Here is a 12,143-nt window from a genome sequence, read left to right as displayed (position 1 = left end):
CTTTTCTGCGATTACACGGAAAGACAAAACACCAGCAATGAATGGGAAACGAGAAAGAACCTTCCAGACACTTGGACATTTCAGTAACTTCCTGAGTGATAGTGTTTAATGTGCTTGAACTCATCGGGCATGTGAGAAGTCCTCATTAAGACTTTCTCTGTTACCTTAAGGCAGAGAAAACAGGAGCTCATGAAATTCAACAAAAAATGCTTTCTAAACAAGAAACAAGATGAGCCATTGGATCGACTGGTCTTCACACAATATTCCCAGAAAGCCAAGTATGCAACAACTCACTAAAAAAGACGGAGCCCTCAAAGTCACATTTAGGAATTGTGCACAAATCATAATCCACATCACCAGGACATTTCCCATTGGACAGCTTTTCGTGAAATCTATCCAGAAAAGTGGATCAGAGCTCCCTCTCAAACTCCTCAGGCAAATCATTTCTTTTAATCATGCAGGTCTAAGAAGAACAATTTTAGAAAGAGATTTAGTCATGGAGGAGACGGACAAGAGGAGTGATGCCGTACCCCTGACCATGCGAGAGCTGTCTGACCAGGCCTAAGTTACTGCCAAGTTTACTTCCTGTTTCTTCTCCCTTCTTTACTACCGGGCTCCTTACTATGGTGCATCGTTCATGGACTAAGCCTAAAACCAGATAACATACATCAGGCAGAGCCTTAACAAGGTTCAGAACATAAAGTTTCCAGGCGAGTAGAGGAAATCCAGCTCTGCCATGGAGCCTGCTTCTGATCAGACAGCCTAGCACAATGGAGACAAAACGTGTTCAATCGGAAACGTAGCTTCTGCCAGACTATCAATGTCAACTACCTTAAGAAACCAACACACCATCCCTCTCAACTTCTGACTAAACCCAGGATGCTGGAAAGCTGTGCCCTGAAAGTCCTAGATGCCAAGCAAGTGCCACTTCCTACAGAACAGACTGACTCGCACCGGCCCATCTAATTCTGACATGTCACAGTTCACATGACCCTACTGGTTCGGAAAAGAATCTTGCTACTACTATATGACAAAAGGTTAAAAACAAAAACCAACCAACCAATAAACAAACAAACAAAAAATGATATATACGCATGCCAAGAACAACAGTGAAATTTCCAGAAGCTTGGACAATCCGTGTGGTCAGTTATTTCCTGCTTCTTGGAAAAATTTTACCTCTCTTTTCAGTCACAGTATGCTTTTTTCATGGTAGAGATATCAGATGAAACCAACAGAGACACCCTTCCTGGGGCACTTAATGGTAGCATCACTTATGGGGCTTTTGCTTAATTTGTAGAGATGATTAATCCACAGAAAGCAAGGACCAAGCTGGCAAAGGAAGGCCTGGACAACTTCAGAAGCAAGCTGGGTCTGGCCTATCCAGCATCAACTATAATGTGACTTATGTCAGGGTGGTGAGACATGAGGACCGAAAGAACAGAGGACATGATCTGCACCTTCCTTTTCCCCAGAGGAATGCATTAATGACTTGGTAAAAAGAAGGAAACTGGCCAGGCAGTGGTGGCACATCTCTGTGAGTTTGAGGCTAGCCTGGTCTATAGAGTGAGTTCCAGGACAGCCAGGGCTACACAGAGAAACCCTGCCTGGAAAAAAGGAAACTGGCCACTAGGACCAACATTTAAAAACACATCCCTGACCTATTTCCTGCTCATCACAGGCTCCCAGGATACTGGGAACACCGTTTCTGCCTACAGTTGAGGACGGCTGCAGTGGTATCCCTGAAAGCTTAATGCAATGTGGACATGAAGCCTGAACGGAGGCTGGCTCTAAGTTAACTTTAGGACTCGAAAATGGGGGGGGGGGAATTAATTACTTGATGTATGTGTGGTGAAATTTTTATTTTAAACATTCATGTTGTAATATATGTACAGTGTGTGATGTCATGTGCTAGCTAAGAAGCTGGCTATGGGACATGTTTATCTCAAAGTGTCTTACAAAGCCCTTGTCTGGGGATGTGAACCCCCCCCCTAACTTTAGGACAAAACAGTTCAATAGTCCAAGAGTCAAAATATGACATCCTTGAACACAGCTGGGAGCAATTCATTCCCAGACACCTTCCCAAGGTCAGAGACTCAGCCACTGCTTGGCCCCTGCTATGAAAGTGCCACAGTGGGTAGGGAGGCTGCAAGCTTGGAGAAAGGGAACTCCAGCTGACTGTTTCAGCTTCCCTGGCTGGTTTCTGCAGGATGTTGTGAGCACCGAATTTGATGATATTTTTAGTTTTGCTATTTGTTCTTTTACTTGGAAGCCTTACCTGAGGGAACACTCTGCTCTGCTCAGGATGCTCACTGGGGAACTCCAGCTGGCTGAGTTAAGGGGTTTCTGCAGGCTATGTGGGTTTCGATGATGTTCTGCTGTCTCTCACTATTTATTACTTAGTAACTGCCCATTCAAATCCCAGCTATGGCTACTGTAGGTCATTCTCCCTTGAAAACACACGTATTACCACCTAGCTTAGATGGGCAAGGTCTTACCCATGTGCACTCACTCATCATATTCACTCTTTCTTCTTCTTTTTTGAGGTGGGGGTGCAATGCTAGGATGGCCTTGAGCCACACACCAGCTCCCTTCTTATTTTAAAGGCAGGTTAAAGAGGGAAGAACAGCCCCTGTGACTGAGGCAGGCCAGTGCCAGCAACACTCTGTAACTCTCCGCTGTAGATCCCGAATCCTGGGCAGCCAGGTTAACAACATGTCCCAGGCTCACAGCCCAGCTGCTCCTGACAAGGTGAGGCTGGGCTATGGCTGTGGACACACACAACGCAGCAGTTACCTTAGAACTGGACCAGGCCTTGGGCAAGTCTCAAAAGGCAAAGGCAACCCATAGAGCCAAAGGAAAAAGGAAAAAGACACAGGAAACTGAGTTCCAGAGACAGCCATTCCTGGTCATTGGTCTGAGAGCATCCGGGGAAGAAAAGACCAAGGACAGTCTCCTGGGTCTGAGAGAAGACTGGACAAGGGCAAGGGCAGACAGCATGGTGGTCATCCAGATGGAGGTTGAGTACATGGAGATGGACCACTGAGGGACTCAGTATACCTGTGCCCAGCCAGGAAATTCAGAACCAACCGTTTTTTAGAAAGTAGGAAGAAAAAGCAAACATTTTCATAAATATAAAAATTGTTTACAAAACAATTATGTAGAAAGTTCACTGGTAATAGAATAAAGCTTCCGTTAAATTCAGCCACACAGACTGAAAGAGAATGGCCAATTTCTGTCTTCTTCCTCTGACACCAGAAAACTCTCCTCTGCCTGTCGTTTCCACAACCCTCATCCAAACCACCCCAGTTCTCCTGAAGACTGATTTCTTAGCAACTGAGCCAACCCTGAAGCCACATGATTATCGGTTGGGCTCAATTCCACAGTGAGCCTGATGCTGGGGGAGAGAATGTGGGCACGGGATGTGAGAAGTGTGTTGGCATAGACCTTGAGGCTTGGACCTTGGATGAAGCATCTGCCCACCTGACCTGGTACAGAGTGGGCATCTGCAGTGCAGCAGGGCTGCAGGTAAACTGAGGTAAGGAAGGACATGTGGCTTTTCTGGCAGCTTCGGAGCCAGTGCAGCAATGTGTGCTCTTGCGTGTGGGCACAAAGGACGTGGCTTCTCTCAGTGGCTGCCACCATTTCTCCCTCTGGTGTGAAGACAGTCCCAGAAATCAGCCACTTGTCTTCCTCTGAGGTACAAATCCAACAGAGCCTTAGCCCCAAAGATCCGGCACCCTCTAGGGTGCAGTAGTCTAAATCAATAGGTGTGTACACCTGCCCAATCGGTTCATCAGCAGTTGCATCGATAGATCAGAAAAAAACTAGCATTTAGTACAAAAACTGTCAGATGGGGATTCCCTATCTTCTTCCAGAGATCATAATTCTTCATGCTTCTGAGAACCTATGGAAAAGAACAAAATATGAGACTTAAGTGTGAGCATCGTCCACAGCACACTCCACTGTACGTCTCAGATGGAGTTATAGGAGCTTGGGCTTGGTATTTTGTATTCAAGTTTTGGAAGCAAACATAAGAGAAAGAAGACATTTTTAGTTTTAAGAAGCACTGTTTCACCAGGGCAGTACTGGCTCTCAGCCAACCCACTTTCCAGAGATCTTCTGCACTTACACATTTATTCCTGTGTCTGGGTAGCTGTTTTCTTTGATCCTTAAACTGTTTTAATGTTACTAATTGATAAGTAACAGTAAAGTAAGTTTCTTCATGTGGATTTTTTTCCCCTTGTATTGAACTATTTAAGATGCATTCTTAACATAGGAAATGCTGAAGACAGAATCATTTTCTTTCATAGTATTTTTATGTATTACCATTACTGTGTGCACATGCCATGGTGCACATGTAGGTCAGAGGACAACAAAAACTCTTTCACTTTGACATGGGTTCTGGGTTCAGGCTCAGGTCACTATCAGGCTGTGCCCGCTGAGCCCAGTGTCCAGGACTTTATAGCCTCTCGATAACAGACACACTGCTTTTAAGCAAGGGCTTTCCAGATGCACACAGCTTCAGCAAGGCTCCTCCACCAGAGTCTCACCAGTGTCTCCTTTATGTGCAGCATTATCAATACATCAGCATTTTTTGATATAGCAGACACTAATGGTGACTCTAACTTGATTTCTGTCTCCTTCCTATACAGCTCTTCTTTTGAATAGTTTGTTCGTATTCTCTGTCCATTTATGTATGGATACATTTCATAATGAATTTACTTTTAAAATGTGTTTTCATTTTCTATGTGTGTAGGTGCTTTGTCTGCACGTATATCTGTGTACCACATGCATGTTGAGCCCACAGCCAGAAGAGGGCATCAGATCCCCGGAACTGGAATCACTGGCTGTGCTTTTGAACCGTCTCCCCGCTGCAAATGTGGGTTACACAGTTATGGTGACTGTGTAACTTCTAGCTATGATTTTTACTACCCTGGCAGTCTCCAGAATGGACTGTCAAGTCACTCAAGACTTAAGCTCTGCATTTGCTTCTTAGGATAAGTTTAAAGTAGGAGAAATATTAAGATCCAGAGCCCAATTTATCCACTGTTTTTGTAGGCTGGTCTCAAACTCACTATGTGGCTAAAAAATGAGTTTAACTCTTGATCCTCTCGCTTCTTAGCCTTGAGTAAACTGTTAAGACTTGTATGGGCCGGTGGGCAGCAGTGCACGCCTTTAATCCCAGCACTTAGAAGGCAGAGGCAGAGGCAGGCCTATCTCTGTGAGTCCAAGGCCAGCCTGGTCTATAGAGATCCAGGACAGGCACCAAAACTACACGGAGAAACCCTGTCTCCAAAAAAAAAAAAAAAAAAAAAAAAAAAAAAGACTTGTATGGATGGGCAAAGGCACTAAACATTTTTTTAAGTTTTAGCAGCTTCAAAAACAAAACACCTAATTTGACTGGTAAACAATATGAAAGTATTTTGTACAGAGATCCATGTCTAGCCTTGGAAGCACTAGGGATGGTATCCAGGGTCTTGTATGTGCTAGGTAAGTGTTCTACCACTGAGCTACATATCCAGCCTTCAGAAAGACAAGTCTTTATGCTCTTTCAGCTTGCTGCTACCCAATTAAAATAACATTGTATGTGTGTTTGGCTTTTTAAATTTGTTTGTTGTTTTTTTTTAAGATTTATTTATTTATTATGTACACAGTGTTCTGTCTGCATGTATGCCTGCTGCCCAGAAGAGGTGCCAGATCTCATTACAGATGGTTGTGAGCCACCATGTGGTTGCTGGGAATTGAACTCAGGACCTTTGAAGAGCAGCCACTACCACTGAGCCTTAACCACTGAGCCATCTCTCCCAGAATTGTTTTGGGACTCACTCCTGCTTGACTGTCCTGGACTCACTACGTAATTAGGCTGACCTCAAACTCAGAGATCCATCTGTCTCTGTCTCCATAGTGCGTGGTGATATTGTGTTCCCCAAAATATTGTGCACCCTAATAAACTTATCTGGGGTCAGAGAACAGAACAGTCACTAGATATAGAGGCCAGAAAATAGTGGCACACATGCTTTTAATCCTATCACCTGGGAGGCAGAGATCCATCCGGATCTCTGTGAGATCAAGGCACACTGGAAACAGTCAGGCATGGTGACTCACGCCTTTAATCCCAGGAAGTGATGGCAGAAAGCAGAAAGGTAAATAAGGCATGAGGACCAGGAACTAGAGCTGGTTAAGCTTTTAGGCATTGAGCAGCACAGTTCAGCTGAGATCCATTTGGATGAGATTCAAAGGCTTCCAATCTGAGGAAACAGGATCAGCTGAGGAATTGGCGAGGTAGGTGGCTGTGGCTTGTTTCTGCTTCTCTGATCTTCCAGCATTCACCCCAATAACTGGCACTGGTTTGTTTTTATTAATAAGACCTTTAAGATTCATGCTACAATAGTGCTGAGATTAAGGCATGTTCTGCCATGCCCAGTGATGTGTGACCCCCTCTAAATAATAAATACGAATTATGAAGTTGTAGTAAAATGATATGAAAGTTGAAATTTTATGTAAAGACTGGTATCTTTTTATCTTCAGTTTAAATACACTCCATCCTCACTCCAATATGCCTGTTTTACACTATTTACTTTCAAATAAATATATTATTTTGTCTTGATCTAAATTTATTCATTGTCTAGTACCATGGCAGATTTAATGACCACACACACAAAAAAATAAAAATAAAAATAAAAAATACACATATTTAAAAATTTCTTTAAAAAGCATCTCTTCTTCCTTTGACCAAAACAAGAAGTGTGTATGTGTGTTTGAGTGTGTTGACTGCAAACTTCATTGAGAGTGCTATTTAGAGGGCTGGCTGAAGGGCAAAAGGAAAACAGAACTATTGAGGTCAAGATCAAGGGAAAGGTGTCCCTCTCCCCCTTATATTCCTACCCTTTGTTCTGACAACGATCAGAAACAAGGAGATACTTATCCACAGCCAGGCTCACACTCACCTTCCTGCATCTTCTCCTCACGCAGGGTCCCATCTCCTTCTCCTCCTGGAAGAGGAGCTGCAGCTGCTTGATCTCCTGATCATAGTCCTGCCACTCGGGGAACGATCCGCACGGCAGCCTCCAGTTTGGGCTCCTTAGTCATGGATTATTACACTGAAAACACAACACGCACAGCTCAGCGGAGCTACGGCAAAGGCATACCGTACAGATTCAAAGGGGCGTCCAGGGGCTATGGGGAGACTGAGGGAGAGGAGCAGACTTCAAGGTTAGGCCAGGTCTCAGATCCAGAGGCAGCAAAGTTCCAGGCTAAAGGGAACCTTCCAGGCACAGAGACGGAACGGAAGACAAGCAGTGACTCAGCAGAAAATGGCTCGGCCAGCACATGGGGACCTGGCTTCCTGTGGCAAGCGAAGAAGAGCCCTGCTGAAATGACCAGGACATGCCCTGCTGAAATGACCATGACATACCCTGCTGAAATGACCAGGACATGCCCTGCTGAAATGACCAGGACATGCCCTGCTGAAATGACCAGGACATGCTTTGCAGCTCCAACCCCAACTCAGACAGAGCCAAGTGGACCAGCATTAGCAAGCGCCCAGGCACTGTCACGGGTCCCAGCAGGGAAGGCTGCTCACCAGGTCGATCGTCTTTGCCTCTTCTTAGAAGCGTCATCACACCACGTTTCACACCAAAGCCACTCTTGAGGGAGAGATTTGATTTGGCACCTGATGAATCATGTTATTGGGTAAATCCTGTTTGGTAAAGAAAATAAAACACAAGGATCAAAAACTCAGAAAGAAATTTACATAAGCAACCAAAAAAGTGTTAGCTTCAAATTCAACCAGAGGACTGGAGTTCAGTTTCCAGCACCAAGGTGGGCAGCTCACAAGCACCTGTAACTTCAGCTCCAGGCGATCTGATGCCCCTTTCTGGCCTCTGCAGGCACCCACACACATATGCACATACCCACACTCAGACATGCACACACGTAAAAGTCAAAAACAAAAACAAAAAAAACTTACAAAAACAAGCAATAATACTACCTCAACTGGGGCCCAAGAGGGGACTACAAAGTTAAGAACATTAGCAGCTCTTACAGAGAACCCAAGTTGGTTCCCACCAACTGTATGGCAGCTCGCAACCATCTGTATCTCCAGTTCAGAGGACCTGATGCCCTCTTATGGCCTCCTCCAGTACTGGGCAAACATATGGTACATATACACCCATGCAGGCAAACACTTATTATACATATAAAAAACCAAAGCAACACAACAAAATCAACTACACTTCCTGTATGAAGGTAAATAAAAAAAAAAGAAAAATCCTATTCTTTTGTTTTGTTGAACAGTGTCGTCACTGCCAGCTGGTCTGGGCCTTGTGAAGTCCTCCTGCCTGGCCTCTCATGTGTGGATTACAGTTGTGAGTCACCATGCCTGGCCTCTCATGTGTTGGAATTACAGTTGTGAGTCACCATGCCTGCCTCTGTTCACTTCTGGTCCCTCATGTGTTGGATTACAGTGTGAGTCACCATGCCTGGCCTCTGTTCACTTCATGAAGTTCAACATAGGGAGACGATACGTCTCAAAATTTATACTTTTCCAGCGAAGAGCTCCTGTCTGAAGCTCTGCTCCCAAATACAGATCCATATGTCTCCACATAAAATGTTCCATTATCCTACCACGCTGGGAAAAACAACATATGAATTGAAATAAAATGCACACAAATGATCGACTATGATGCTTGTAAATGATGATGCGAGTGTAGTCAGCCGGATTGTAGTGGTAATCAACTGTAATCCGAGCACTCTGGGGCAAAGGCAGAAGAGCTGACAGTCAGTGAGTTCCAGCCAGCCTGGCATGTGAGATCCTGTTCTCACACAAGAGCAAGTCAGACCAGACAGTATATTGCAAGCAACAACCACTCATACCCTTGTGTTAAATGGGACAAGATAAATTATTCCTATGGTGTCTGAATGAGAATGCCCACACAGGCTCATAGGTTTGAACTGTTCCCACCAACCATATGGCGGTTCACAACCATCTGTATTGGAAGGATTAGGAGGTGTGGCCTTGTTGAGGAAGTGTGTTCCTGAGGCAGCTTTGAGGTTTCAAAAGACTCACACCAGTGTCTCTCTCTTCCTCCCACTTGTATCAAGATGTGAGCTCTCAGCTGTTTCTGCCACCATGGTTTTTGCCCACCGATCAAGGACTCTAACCTCTGAAAATGTAGGCCTAATTAAGACGCTTATCAATTGCCTTGGTCATGGAGCTTTGTCACAGAAAAAGAAAAGTAACTGGAGACAATCCCTTTTACAAACCTGTTCAACAAAATAAACATTAAACTTAAATTATCAAATATCAATCTTGATGTATCCGAGTTTAGTTTTAGGACACTGCTGCACCGGAACTACTGCAATACACAGAACAGCTAGTCCACTTAATTTATAATTCTGCGGGAAGGCAAATTCTACCTCTGAAATGGTTAGACAAGGTAAATGAGACTAACTTTGAATCCTGAAGACAACTGAGGAGCTCAGTGATATTATGAAAAACACATGCTTAAGGCTGAGAGTGTGGTTCATGAAGTGTGCGTTCTGTGTAAATGAGGCCTAGTTCAATCACCTCACCACCACCCAAAACAAAAGAAAAGCATATGCATGAAGCATCAAAGAGCAAATGAGAGAAATAAATTACTAGGCCTGAGAACAGTGGCCAGAAAGAAAACTGTGGAATCTGGGGCTCTTTCTGTAGCATCATAAGCTGCTAAGTAATGCTTTCTAAGGATTTCAAACAACCAATCTACTTCAGTAACTAAGAGTCACATATAAAAAAAGGAGACTAGCTTTGATACTAAAAGAACATACCCACAACTTCCATTAGCAGTGAAACAATCAGTGGTGGTTTGAACTAGAATTTCCCTTATAGGCTCAGGTACTTGCACACCACAATCCCAGTTGATGCAGCTGTGTGGGAAAGTTACATCAGTAGAGGTAGCTTTGAGAGTTCATTGCCCTGCCCTCACTCTTTGCTGGAGTTTGCAGTTGAAAATGTGAGTCTCTCAGCTTCCTGGTCTGAGAGCCTATTGTCATGCTTCCCCACCATTGTGAACTCTCCCTTGGAACTATAAGCACAAATTAACTCTTAAGTTGCTCTTGTCATGGTGTATTTATCATGGCCACAGAAAAGTACTGTATATATCAACTAACAGGCCACAAAGGCTGCAGATCAATCACAGAGAGCCTAAAACTGACTCAAATAATCCTGGATAGCAGAACTACTAGGCTCCTGACAAGAAGGAATAAAATCTGTCAGACGATACTATTCTTAACTTCAAATTTCTACAAATAACCTTACTAAAATAACATCTCGACACTGCAGAAAATAAACAGAAATATTGGGGGAGCCAGAGCCCCAACTGGACATCTCTGTCACCAAATGAAGCTTCTAGTACTGAGGGTGGGTTACATCTAATTGAGTTGTTAGCCAAAGAAGTCCATAGGAACCCAAACAACCCAGCTGTTGTCAAGACTATAGGTGCTCTCCACAAACTGTCAGTAAGACCCTATTGCTGAAGACAACACGCTACTTGTTTAAACATGGAGACGTCGAGTTGGTGTATATTGTAGAGCCTTCACCCAAATCTTCGCATCTGTGATATAGGAAGGTATTCTGCATGCTACCAAAGGAGAAATGAAAACACCAGCCGTAGCCACACAACACTCTGCTCTACAATGGTGTCCTGCCTGCAAGATATGCTAGTGCACTGGTGGCCCAAAGCCTGTGAGTATAACAAACCAATATCTTTGTTTACTAAGGCCCACTCCATAAGATGGAACCGCATATCAACACTGGCCTGGTGTAGACCAAGAACCTGAGACTAGATATCGAAGGGATCTAGGCAAAACCAAAATACTACTGTCCTTTAAAATAAAAACATACATAGCAATACATGATTCCTAATGCATTCTGCTTAGCCCTCATAGATCAGTGTCTTGCCTCAGCCATCATCAGAGAAGCTTCCTCATGAAGCAGATGGGAACAAATACAGAGACCATAGCCAGACATTATGCAGAGAGTGGAAGCCCTTGGAACACTGAGCCCTAAAGGGGATGTCTCACCAATGCCTCCCACTCGGCCCTTAGGGAACCCCAAGGCAGATGAGAGGAAAAAGTGTAAGAGCCAGAGGAGATGGAGGACACCAAGAAGGACAAGCCCTCTAACCAACAGGATCACCTCACACATGACCTCAGAGACTGAAGCAGCTCGCACAGGCTTGCACAGCTGTGCACCAGCTGAGGTTCTAGGACTGAAAGGAAAAGTGGAAACATGCCCCATCCTAGCCCTAGAAGCTATCTCCAACTGATATCACTTGCAAACGAAATTTAGTTTCTCAAGGAAGTCTCACTGGGAAATAAACTCTCTAACCCCCCCCTCCCCCAGTCAAGGTTTCTTGGTGTAGCTTTGGTGCCTTTCCTGGATCTTGCTCTGTAGCCCAGGCTGGCCTCAAACTCACAGTCATCCACCTGGCTCTGCCATCCGAGTGCTGGGATTAAAGACGTGTGCAACCATCGCAAGGCTTAAACTCTCTATTCTTAAGGGTAGGCAATATGCCCTGAAGGAGATGGCCAACAGAAAATGAACTCAATGGCATCTTTGGAGATTCCTTGTTTCATAATATGATGTCAGGGCCTTTTCTTTTTAATTTTATTTTAAATTTTTATTTTATACACACACACACACACACACACACATTTTAACCCCACAGGTCCTTTGCATAAATACTTTGACTTCCAGTTTAGTGTTTTTATGAAATTATTGAATGTGCAAATGAGTCTCTAATTCTTGTGCCTTTTCTCTTGGCTCTTTTCCTTCTGTTTGTTTTGTCCAATTTCAATGTGCTAGTTTTTTGTTTTATCTGTTTATATTTTATTTTATTATTATCCTGTTTATTTTCTAATGAGAGACAGAAGTGAGTGGATTCAGATGTGAGGGAGGTGGGAGGAACAGAGGGATTGGAAACTGCAATCAGGATATAGCGTGTGAGGGGGAAATCTTTTTCAATAAAAAAAAAAAACAGCTGAGAGAAAACATAAACAAAAAAATGACAAATAAGATCCACAGTAGCTGTATAGATGCGAGCTAGCAGGGGTACAAAGACTTTAAAGTCAACATGGTCACTCTACATAAGCCTATTTAT

General features: G+C 43.9%; 1 pseudogene; it reads right to left on the bottom strand.

The window, feature by feature from the left end:
- Positions 1-3,878: 3,878 nt before the first annotated feature.
- Positions 3,879-12,143, bottom strand: part of LOC114690523 — a 119,257-nt pseudogene continuing 110,992 nt past the window's right edge.

Source organism: Peromyscus leucopus, unplaced genomic scaffold (genome assembly GCF_004664715.2).
Source record: "Peromyscus leucopus breed LL Stock unplaced genomic scaffold, UCI_PerLeu_2.1 scaffold_151, whole genome shotgun sequence".
Lineage (NCBI taxonomy): Eukaryota > Metazoa > Chordata > Mammalia > Rodentia > Cricetidae > Peromyscus > Peromyscus leucopus.
The sequence above is the reverse complement of the archived record's forward strand: the minus strand, read 5'-3'. Positions and strand labels throughout refer to the sequence as shown.